This window comes from Zootermopsis nevadensis, unplaced genomic scaffold (genome assembly GCF_977971745.1).
Source record: "Zootermopsis nevadensis isolate Lab colony 2312 unplaced genomic scaffold, Znev_1.0 Znev_ptg000028l, whole genome shotgun sequence".
NCBI lineage: Eukaryota > Metazoa > Arthropoda > Insecta > Blattodea > Termopsidae > Zootermopsis > Zootermopsis nevadensis.
The window spans coordinates 19,777,112-19,785,812 of NW_028259160.1; the positions used below are offsets into that span (position 1 = coordinate 19,777,112).

General features: G+C 37.0%; 1 long non-coding RNA gene across 5 annotated transcripts; it reads left to right on the forward strand.

Annotated features, from left to right (window-relative positions):
- Positions 1-137: 137 nt before the first annotated feature.
- LOC147872420 (uncharacterized) lies at positions 138-8,270 on the forward strand. 5 transcript variants are annotated; one of them, XR_015537574.1, is made up of 7 exons: positions 364-430; positions 1,419-1,617; positions 2,622-2,721; positions 3,588-3,734; positions 4,648-4,900; positions 6,242-6,400; positions 7,029-8,270. It is a non-coding gene; the product is annotated as an uncharacterized LOC147872420 (long non-coding RNA). The 5 variants fall into 5 exon arrangements; XR_015537575.1 differs by lacking the exon at positions 7,029-8,270 and having other exon boundaries at positions 138-374; positions 6,242-6,722; XR_015537573.1 differs by lacking the exon at positions 7,029-8,270 and having other exon boundaries at positions 6,242-6,722.
- Positions 8,271-8,701: the final 431 nt, after the last annotated feature.

The following is an 8,701-nucleotide window of genomic DNA, read 5'->3' on the forward strand; positions in this document are numbered from 1 at the left end:
AGAGGTTCTTTCACTGCCGGACTCGGTGTCTCTATAAACCGGTCACTTCGGGGCAGTGTGCAAAGACCGGGTGATTCAGAGACCGTTTGAAGCAGGGACTGTTAGTAATAGTGGGTGCCAGAGACCGGGTTTGGAAGTAACTGAGCCCGTGTGAGACCGTGTATTACAGACACGTAGCCGAGTAGAGCCCGGTTCTTTTTTATACAGTTTTCTTCGAAAAATGTTGCACACCGTTATGTTTACATTTCAAAAATACCTTGTGTTGTTGACGATTAGCTGTTGAGCAATTCCTGTCCGCAATCGATACAGGTATCGATTGTGAGTCGAGTTTTAGTAACGAAGTATTCACTATTTCCGACAGATGTCGCCAGCAAGTAAGAATTCGATTCTAAGTATTGGTTGGTATAAAAGATTGTGTTTTGAACGGATGGTAGGTTGTTTTTTATGATAATTGCCCTAAAATTTAAAGTAACGTGAGTTTTGATTTGATGTGAATTTCTTGACAAGTATTTATTGCATTGCTTGTTGCTGCATATATAGACATGTATTTTGGAAATATCTTGCCTGTGGGAGTACAAATAACTTCCATAACCCAAATGCCCATTTGAAGGAGGTAGTAATGTACTTTGAACTGTCCGTTTGTCTTGGAACTAATTAAACATTTTATGTATGCTGTAGACAGTTAATAATAATAATTGACACACCAGCTGCAGAATTTGGTGGAGACAGTACAAAAAAAGAAAAACGTTCTGTTACATGACCTCAAAAAGTGTATAATTCAAAGAAAGACTCCAAGCCATGAGAATTGTAAATGCTGGCTGCAAATGCAGATCTACAAGTCATCAACTTCAAATACCTCATAAACTGTTAAAGTACTGCATCAGCAACATACACATCATTATATTACATGCACACATTTTTATTTAATTGCATGGATCTCTAAGTTAGTTGGATGGTAGTAGGATGTGTAATAAGTAAGAATAATACAACTGAAATTCTTACTGTTATAAGGATATCACATAGAATAAGGGTTTACATAAAATACAAATACATCCACCCATTACACTCCGTTGATAAATTATACTACCCATTCATAATATATTATGACCAGAAAACTTTAAGGAATTATTTGTAATGTATTCATAACTGTACATAGTTGTGCAGTTGCAATACCAGAAACTCAAACTTACCATTTTTTTAAGCCATTAAACTCCAGAGAGGTCACTACAGCTGTTACTTTTCTGTCCACATTTACAACACCAAATAACAGTAGTCAGAAGTTAAACAGCTCAGACATAAATTGCCTATGAGTTTGATGGTTTTTATGGTTGTTGTTGTTCAAGATAGACAAGAATGCATGTTCTGTGAACAATTCATGCAGCCTCATTGACCACAATCTAACTGTTTCTTGTCCTCAGAGAGAAGATTCCTTCTGGATTGAAGATAACGGTGTTCAGTTTGTCATACATGCTCCAAGCATCAAGATAGGTCAAACGTATAAAATGTTATCAGAATTATTATCCTGAATTAAGAAGGAACATAGGAGTAGTGTTCTCATTGATAACATACTAACCACACATGCGAAGGTACTTGGACAGGAACCTATATATGCTTCAGGTAAGGATAGATACATTTAGAGACAGGGTTATTTCAAAGTAGAGAATGAATGTAGTGCTGAATTTTGAGTATATTTTTGCCACATGTCAACATATCTTTGGTTTAGATCAGTGGTATTTAACCTGGGGTACGGGAAGACATCTTAGGGGGTATGTGAAATTTAAAATATATATATTATTTTATGAAAAACACTGAATAATCAGTAATGTAATTTATTTTAGATGTAGGTTATGTACTATGTATAACTTGAATTATACACCTACAATTTTAATTTGAAGAAAAATTACATCTGAGGGTACGCGAACAAAAAAGGTTGAATACCACTGGTTTAGATGACAAGTGTCTTTGAGCAAATGCGTATGAAAGCAGAAATTTTTTGCAGCATAATGATATTCCGTCTTATTTTACCTCAATTATGTGACTAGTAGAACAGTTCATGTGTATTGGCCAGGATATCTGTTAACACTCTGGCAGCCAATTTCTCTAGCTCATTTAGAGTAGACATATTGTACAGGAATGCCACCTGAGGGCATATCCAGGGGAACATTCGGATTTCCTCCTAGCCTCTCCACCAGCACTAGAATGGATTGCCAATCTTGACCTAAAATTATAATACTGTATTCTAGTATATTATATTTGTGATGTCCATTGTGTTCTTGTATTTCATGTGTTGTAATATAGCCATAAGATAAATAAATATCTGAGTAGTGCCCGAAGCTGCAACTTCAATATTAATACTTGCATCTGTTAACATTTCTGAGATATGTGACAACATAAATATCAATTTTTTTTCTAGTTTATGAAAAGCATTAAATTTTGTGGTGAGTTTTGATCCAAAATGTACCGTCAAATTGGCAGTAAGGCAAATTTGCTCCAGAATTGTTCTGATAGGTCTAAAGTTTGAGGGTAAATTATTGCCATGTTATCTTTGTGAAAATGTGTGCCATTTTTCTTTTGTGTATACTTTCTGAAAATTTATAATATCTGTAAAATGTCGATTCCAGATTATAATGCTTTTCAGCCGAATTGGGAGCTGGATCGTGCACTAATCACATGTACTGTGCCTTGGTAGGAAGTAAAGGAGGGAGGTGGAGGGACGAGAAGGTGAGGAAACAATATACCGTGGTGCAAGATATAGCATTGTTTTCCAGTGAATGGTTATAACACTACTTAAAGTACATCTAAGAACTGGCAACAACGCAGTGTGGCTGCCGATGCTTCTACTACGGGGTTTCTTAACAGACTGAGGTCTAGCTACTTATCAGCAGACCTCCTTTGCGAAGATTAATCACTCACAAAGAGCAGACCTTGGCTCAGCTGCCAATTCTGCTGAAAAACATAATAGTAACTCCGTAGTTGTACGCTACTTTGTTAGAAGCCGCATTATTAAGTCTGACAAGCATAATTAATTCTGTCACTGTTTTCACATCCATTTGTTGACAATGTAGCATTACCCAAATGCAAGAATTGGCTTCTCTTTCACAAATGTGTTCTGATTTAGACAGGAAAGATTTTCCTTGGATGTGGCATATTTTGTCAGCACATTATTAGAGAAGGATCCCATAAAACTGATAGGTAAAGGGGAGGTTTGTGTTCTGGAGATCAAGAGGCATATTCTTCTAGTTATAATACTACAAGGTTGCTAAGTATTTTAGTTCTAAACTGAATCTTTTCCCTGTTATGTACTAAGAAAATCAAGCATAGTGAGAGTACACATTTGGAGACTTTTGACATCATTTCTGGCTTATTAAAATGTTTCTGGCATAATGATGTCTTCAAAGTTTCCTCACAGGAGATGCTGTATTGTTAAGTAACTTAAAGCACGGACCATCCAAAAGACTTCAGTTCAAAACGCTTCCACTTTCTCCACAATTGAAGAGTCTTAAACTGAGTTCTTCTCGCTTCGTCGTGCCAGAATTTACAATAAGCATTCTTGTCCATACCATTAATGTTTATGCTTCGTCCTACAGGGCATCAGATGGAGAGAGATGTCATGAAAAGCTGCCAGCCACCTGTTGATGATGAGGTCATCATTGACACCAGACAGGACCACTTGAGTACGGAGCTTTTCAGACATTCAGAAGTCACTCAGTTGCAGGAGTGTGAAAACTTTCAAGGTCAGAACAATTACTATCTTATGTTTCAGTTAGTTCTGCATAAGAACAGGGTTAATTTCTGGTTGTTCTGCTGTCGTTAGAACAGGAGTTGGAGGCCCAGGGCTTTATAGCCTTGAAAATGATATATTAATTTAGAATGCTGTGGTTGTTCTTACATCTGTCTACTGTTATGTTGTGACTAAGTGAGCCTACTTTTAGTCTGGGATTTTCTTAAAATAACCTGATCTGAGATAATGAAAATGTTAATTTGTTATGACGGTCATAAGAATATATTTCCATTACCAAATGAAGTTTCTGGAAGTGAGCATGATCTATGCTCCAAAAATATTGCTCATTTATTGTGGCAGTGTTACAAACATACAGAGTACAATTTCGAGCACTTTGTTTCTTTTTACAGCTGAAAGGGTTGGGGCAGATGTAAGAATGAGTTCTTTGCATCAAAGCAATGACAGCAGTTTACATAATGCAGGTCTGAAATTTGCCTTTCTGAGTTACAGCACCCCTTTTCCAAAATTACTGCTTGGTATGGAAATTTCATAGGAGGTTCTGCAATGACCTGTATGTTTGTGCAGGCAGTAGAATAAGCCATAGATGCCAAAATTTTTAATTGTCTTAAAGAGGAGGAAAACAATTTCTAGATTATACACATGTATAATATGCTCCATAGAAGACTAAAAAGTTAAGACTTAGGATTCCTATACCTGGCCCCTGCTCTAGCATGGTTCTTATGGGCAGTGATATGAATGCCTTTAACTTGCATGTTCTGATGTTTTGTTTATTTAGTCATTAGAGCTTTGCATATAACCATAGGAACTGAATGGACTTAAGTAAACATTAGTTGATTAGGATGTTAATCTTTCATATTATTGCTTTATAGGGTGTAGGAATGTTGATTTGTCGTCTTGTCTTGCAGACTCTTCCACATGCGGAAGTTGATGCCAGTCCAGTTTGGTCCTCTACTCTTTGACATGGCACCTGATCACCCTGAATTGACGAATGTGGTAAACGCATTTACCAGTACAGCAGAGAGTCCTCAGCTAAGATTTACAGTGAATGTGACACTGGGTCGGGACATGTAACTGCAGGAACTCAGAGATGCATGTCATGCCTTTTGTTGGTTGGTGGAGAATCACAGGGCCAGAAAAACATTCAGCCAAAATATTTAGGTATGGCTACTGAGTTGCTGATATCTACAGAATTGTGCGACTGATGAACAGAAAGGCTTCATTTTGGGTGTCACTAGGAAAGCTGTTAGCCTTATTGACAGGGGCAGATCATAATGGAGGAACCATAATCAGCAGAGGTCCTGGCTACTTTCATCATCTGGGAAATTCGGCCTCATCACCCTCATGTTGGAGGCTGCAAGGACCTGTGAAACACTGACAAGTTCTACCAGACTACATGGCACAAGAACTCATCAGTTCATGGCTAGTTCATTAGCTGCCACATTTGGTTTCCCGGGCGTTCATTGCTGTAAATGTTGAAAGTTTTGTCACTCTTCCACTGCTCCTATGAAAAAACGTAACTTACAAATTCCATCACTTGACTTGTTGGGGTCTCACTGGCTTGCAGCAGTTATTCCTCATATTTTTTTGGGGTGGGGGGGGTGAAAAGTCTGAAACAGTTTACAAAAAAAAGTCCTCTGTTACACTTCCAACAGTACAAAGTTGTAAGTGTGAAAAAGTATGTTTGTTAAGGAATTTTTGAAAGGTGAAATCATACTAGTACAGTCTCTGGCATCTCGTCAAGTGAGACAGATACCACTAATAGAAGAACTGTTGGGCTCCAAGCATTGAGGCTATTTCGTTCTGTATTTACCAAATGAAAATATGTCTCACATAGACTTTGTAGTGCTCATTGAGTAAACAGTTTTAGTTCATTCAGGTTAGGTTATGGTTCGGTTTATGTCATATTATATTATGTTTCTCCAGTACTGAAAACTTTCGTTGCTAGAGGAGAAAGTTTCTCATTGTTTTGAAGCTAGTCAGTGTATAAATTTCAGGCTTAACTGCAGTATTTTCTTCCTTTGTACCTATAAACCATTTTTAAAAATATTTCTAGTATGAATGTGTACATGATTGACGGTCGCATTGTTGGCAGGCATGTGGTGTAAAAGAGACCCACATGGAAATATGGGTGTAGATGGGAGGATAATATTAAAATGGTTAATTCATGAGGACAAAGGGTGTTAGCATTGAATTAACAACAGAAGTACATCAATTCTTGGCAAGTTCATTTTGACATTTTTCATTTATCTCAAACACTAGCAGTCTCTACTGGGAGTTTCACACCATGGAACATCGACATTGCAGGCTCAGTCAGCAGTGGGATCACTGCTTCTTTACTTCAGAGAATCTAGTTTTTCTTTTTAAAAAAAAGTATGCAATATTCCATGTATAAGCCACACCCCAATTTTGGATGGTTAATTTTTATCAAAAACGTTCTGCTTGTACACACACAAACACTGTATTTACTTGCACTCATTCATTGTGAAATGCCTGTTCCAGGGACATTCCACTGGTTACAAAGTATATAGCCGACCCCACAATGCACTGAATGCCTGCAGTGACACCATCGCCAAACCAGAAGTGACTGGCTTGTCAGAGTATGGACAGCAAGATTGTCATATTCTCAGCTTGCACACTTGACTTCTCGCCTGATATGAGGTATGTCTCATTCACTACAAATGAGAACTGCATCTGATGCTGCGGTGTCATGGGCTCCTACCTAAAAGTTTTGCCATGAAAATAAGTACATAGCAGTAACGAGGATAAAAGGTCAGAGGACTAATATTCAGGAGCTGACTTGAGTGAAATTCTTATTTTATGTTTCTCTAGGGGTGGGGCAATGAATTTAATGTTAAATGGCAATAATTTAACACCGTATAATAGGGCTGGATGTCCAGAAATTGAACTGAAAATTGTGGAAAGTGTTCACAATTCTGTATTTGAAGCTTGTTTAAAATATATTACATGTTTATTCATGTTAGAGTTTGGTTGTTGTGTGCTAAATCTGCTTAATTTGATTCTGCTGAAGAAACAACTTTGACTCCTTCATACAAATGATTATTTTAAATTGATAGTTATTTGCTTATTCATTTATAGTTTTTGTACAATTTTATAGGTTGGATTTATACAAGAGAATTTAAATAAAATTTCAAGTTATTTATATGATGATGAAACTTGATTTTAATAATAAATTTAGTAACAGTGTGGATACATTTTAGTGCTTGTTGAAATCAAATTATTTTCTAATCTTTTTCATATCGTCATTAATCCTCCTATTTCTTCTCAGCTACTTGGTGTCAGGAGACGCTGATGGCAAGTGCTACGTATGGGACTGGAATACAACAAAATTGTACAAGAAGTTTCAAAATTGAGGGGATGGAAACTGATGATGTATAAATGATTGCATTTTCAGTACACTGTCTCTTTGAAAAAATATGGATTTGAATGGCTCTGTCACAAAATATTTTGTCCAACATGCACTGAAATAACTGGTACCACTGACGGAAAAAGTCCATGTCTAGTGGTAGGATTCGTCCGTAGTATTGTACCAGTGAATACTGCACTACCGCTAGGCGCGCTGGCCGCGAACCTTTTCAGTTATGCCAATTTTACAATGTACACAGAGTATTCAGAAAACACGCAGCAGTTTTGATGTACTATATATTAAATAAATTTTGTAGGGTACAGAAGCGCATGAAGTATGCACAAAAAGTCTGGATCCATATGTTTAAATGTAATGGCAGTACGAAGGCGGATAGCTGATATTTCAGAAGACACGGAAACTCAGTAAACGTACATTGTGTCAACTGCGCGTTCTCTCTTTGCACACGGTGAAAGATTTTGATTTTGAAGAACTTTCAATGTAAGGGTAGACATGACAAAAGACGAAAGGATGGAATTTCTTGCATGTATATTACTATGTATTCTTCAGAAGCAACATTTTTAACTTTTGTGGGCATAGTAACTGATGACGCTGCTCTATGGCCGTCTGTCAGTGAGAATTGAAGATCTCTTGGCTGCGAGTGTGAAGATGGCTGTCTCATGGGTTTTTACTGGTAGACGTTCGCCGAAAACTTCTACCAGAAGACAGCCATCTTCATGGTGACATTTCTTCGGTGGTGTATGCAAGAGTCCAGCATGAATTAATGCAGTAGCATTGCAAAGACATGGTATTTAAAAAGTGATAGTGGAACCACGGTTCCGGAGAATTTGACGTAAATACGTCTTTACGGAAAGGAAGTTTATATATTGGCTTTATTCTAAATATTTCCTTTATACATGCTTTACAATTGAGATAATTTTGATTAAGACATTGCTTATTTAACTTGAATTACTTACGCTTAAGATGGGTCTGTGGTAGCTGAATGTAATGTAAGGTAAGGTAATGTAATGAAATGTTTTATAGGTAACAACAATGCCGAGTAAACAGATGACGTTTCCTTGGTAACAAAACTGCCGAGTAAATAGATGTTCCTTAGGTAACTATTATTGTCGATTTGTTGATAAACAGATGAAGTTTCCTAGGTAACCATTGTTGTTTATTTGTTGATAAACAGATGATGTTTCCTAGGTAACATAACAATGAAGTTACACTCTTTCGTTTCCCTTTTTCGTAACACATTTTTTCCAAATGACCCTTCCTCATAGACGTATTTACGTCAAAAAATTGTGACTGCTGTAGTCAGTGTACCTGATTTTTTTAATGCCACATGACCTAAACCAAAGACATTTAAAGGTGTTCCTTGACTAAATTCAAAGGCGAAGTTGTGCCTGCTTTGTTTCATCATTATTAGAAGAGACCAAAGTTTTCCTTATCAAAAAAGGACCAGTCAGCGGCATTGAACGTTCAAATTCATGACGCAGGCAGTTGAATCAGCTAAATACCAAACCTCAAGGGAAATTCCAATTTGTAAGTAAAATGAACAACAATGCCTTGCCCTTCTGGGGGTAATTACAGTT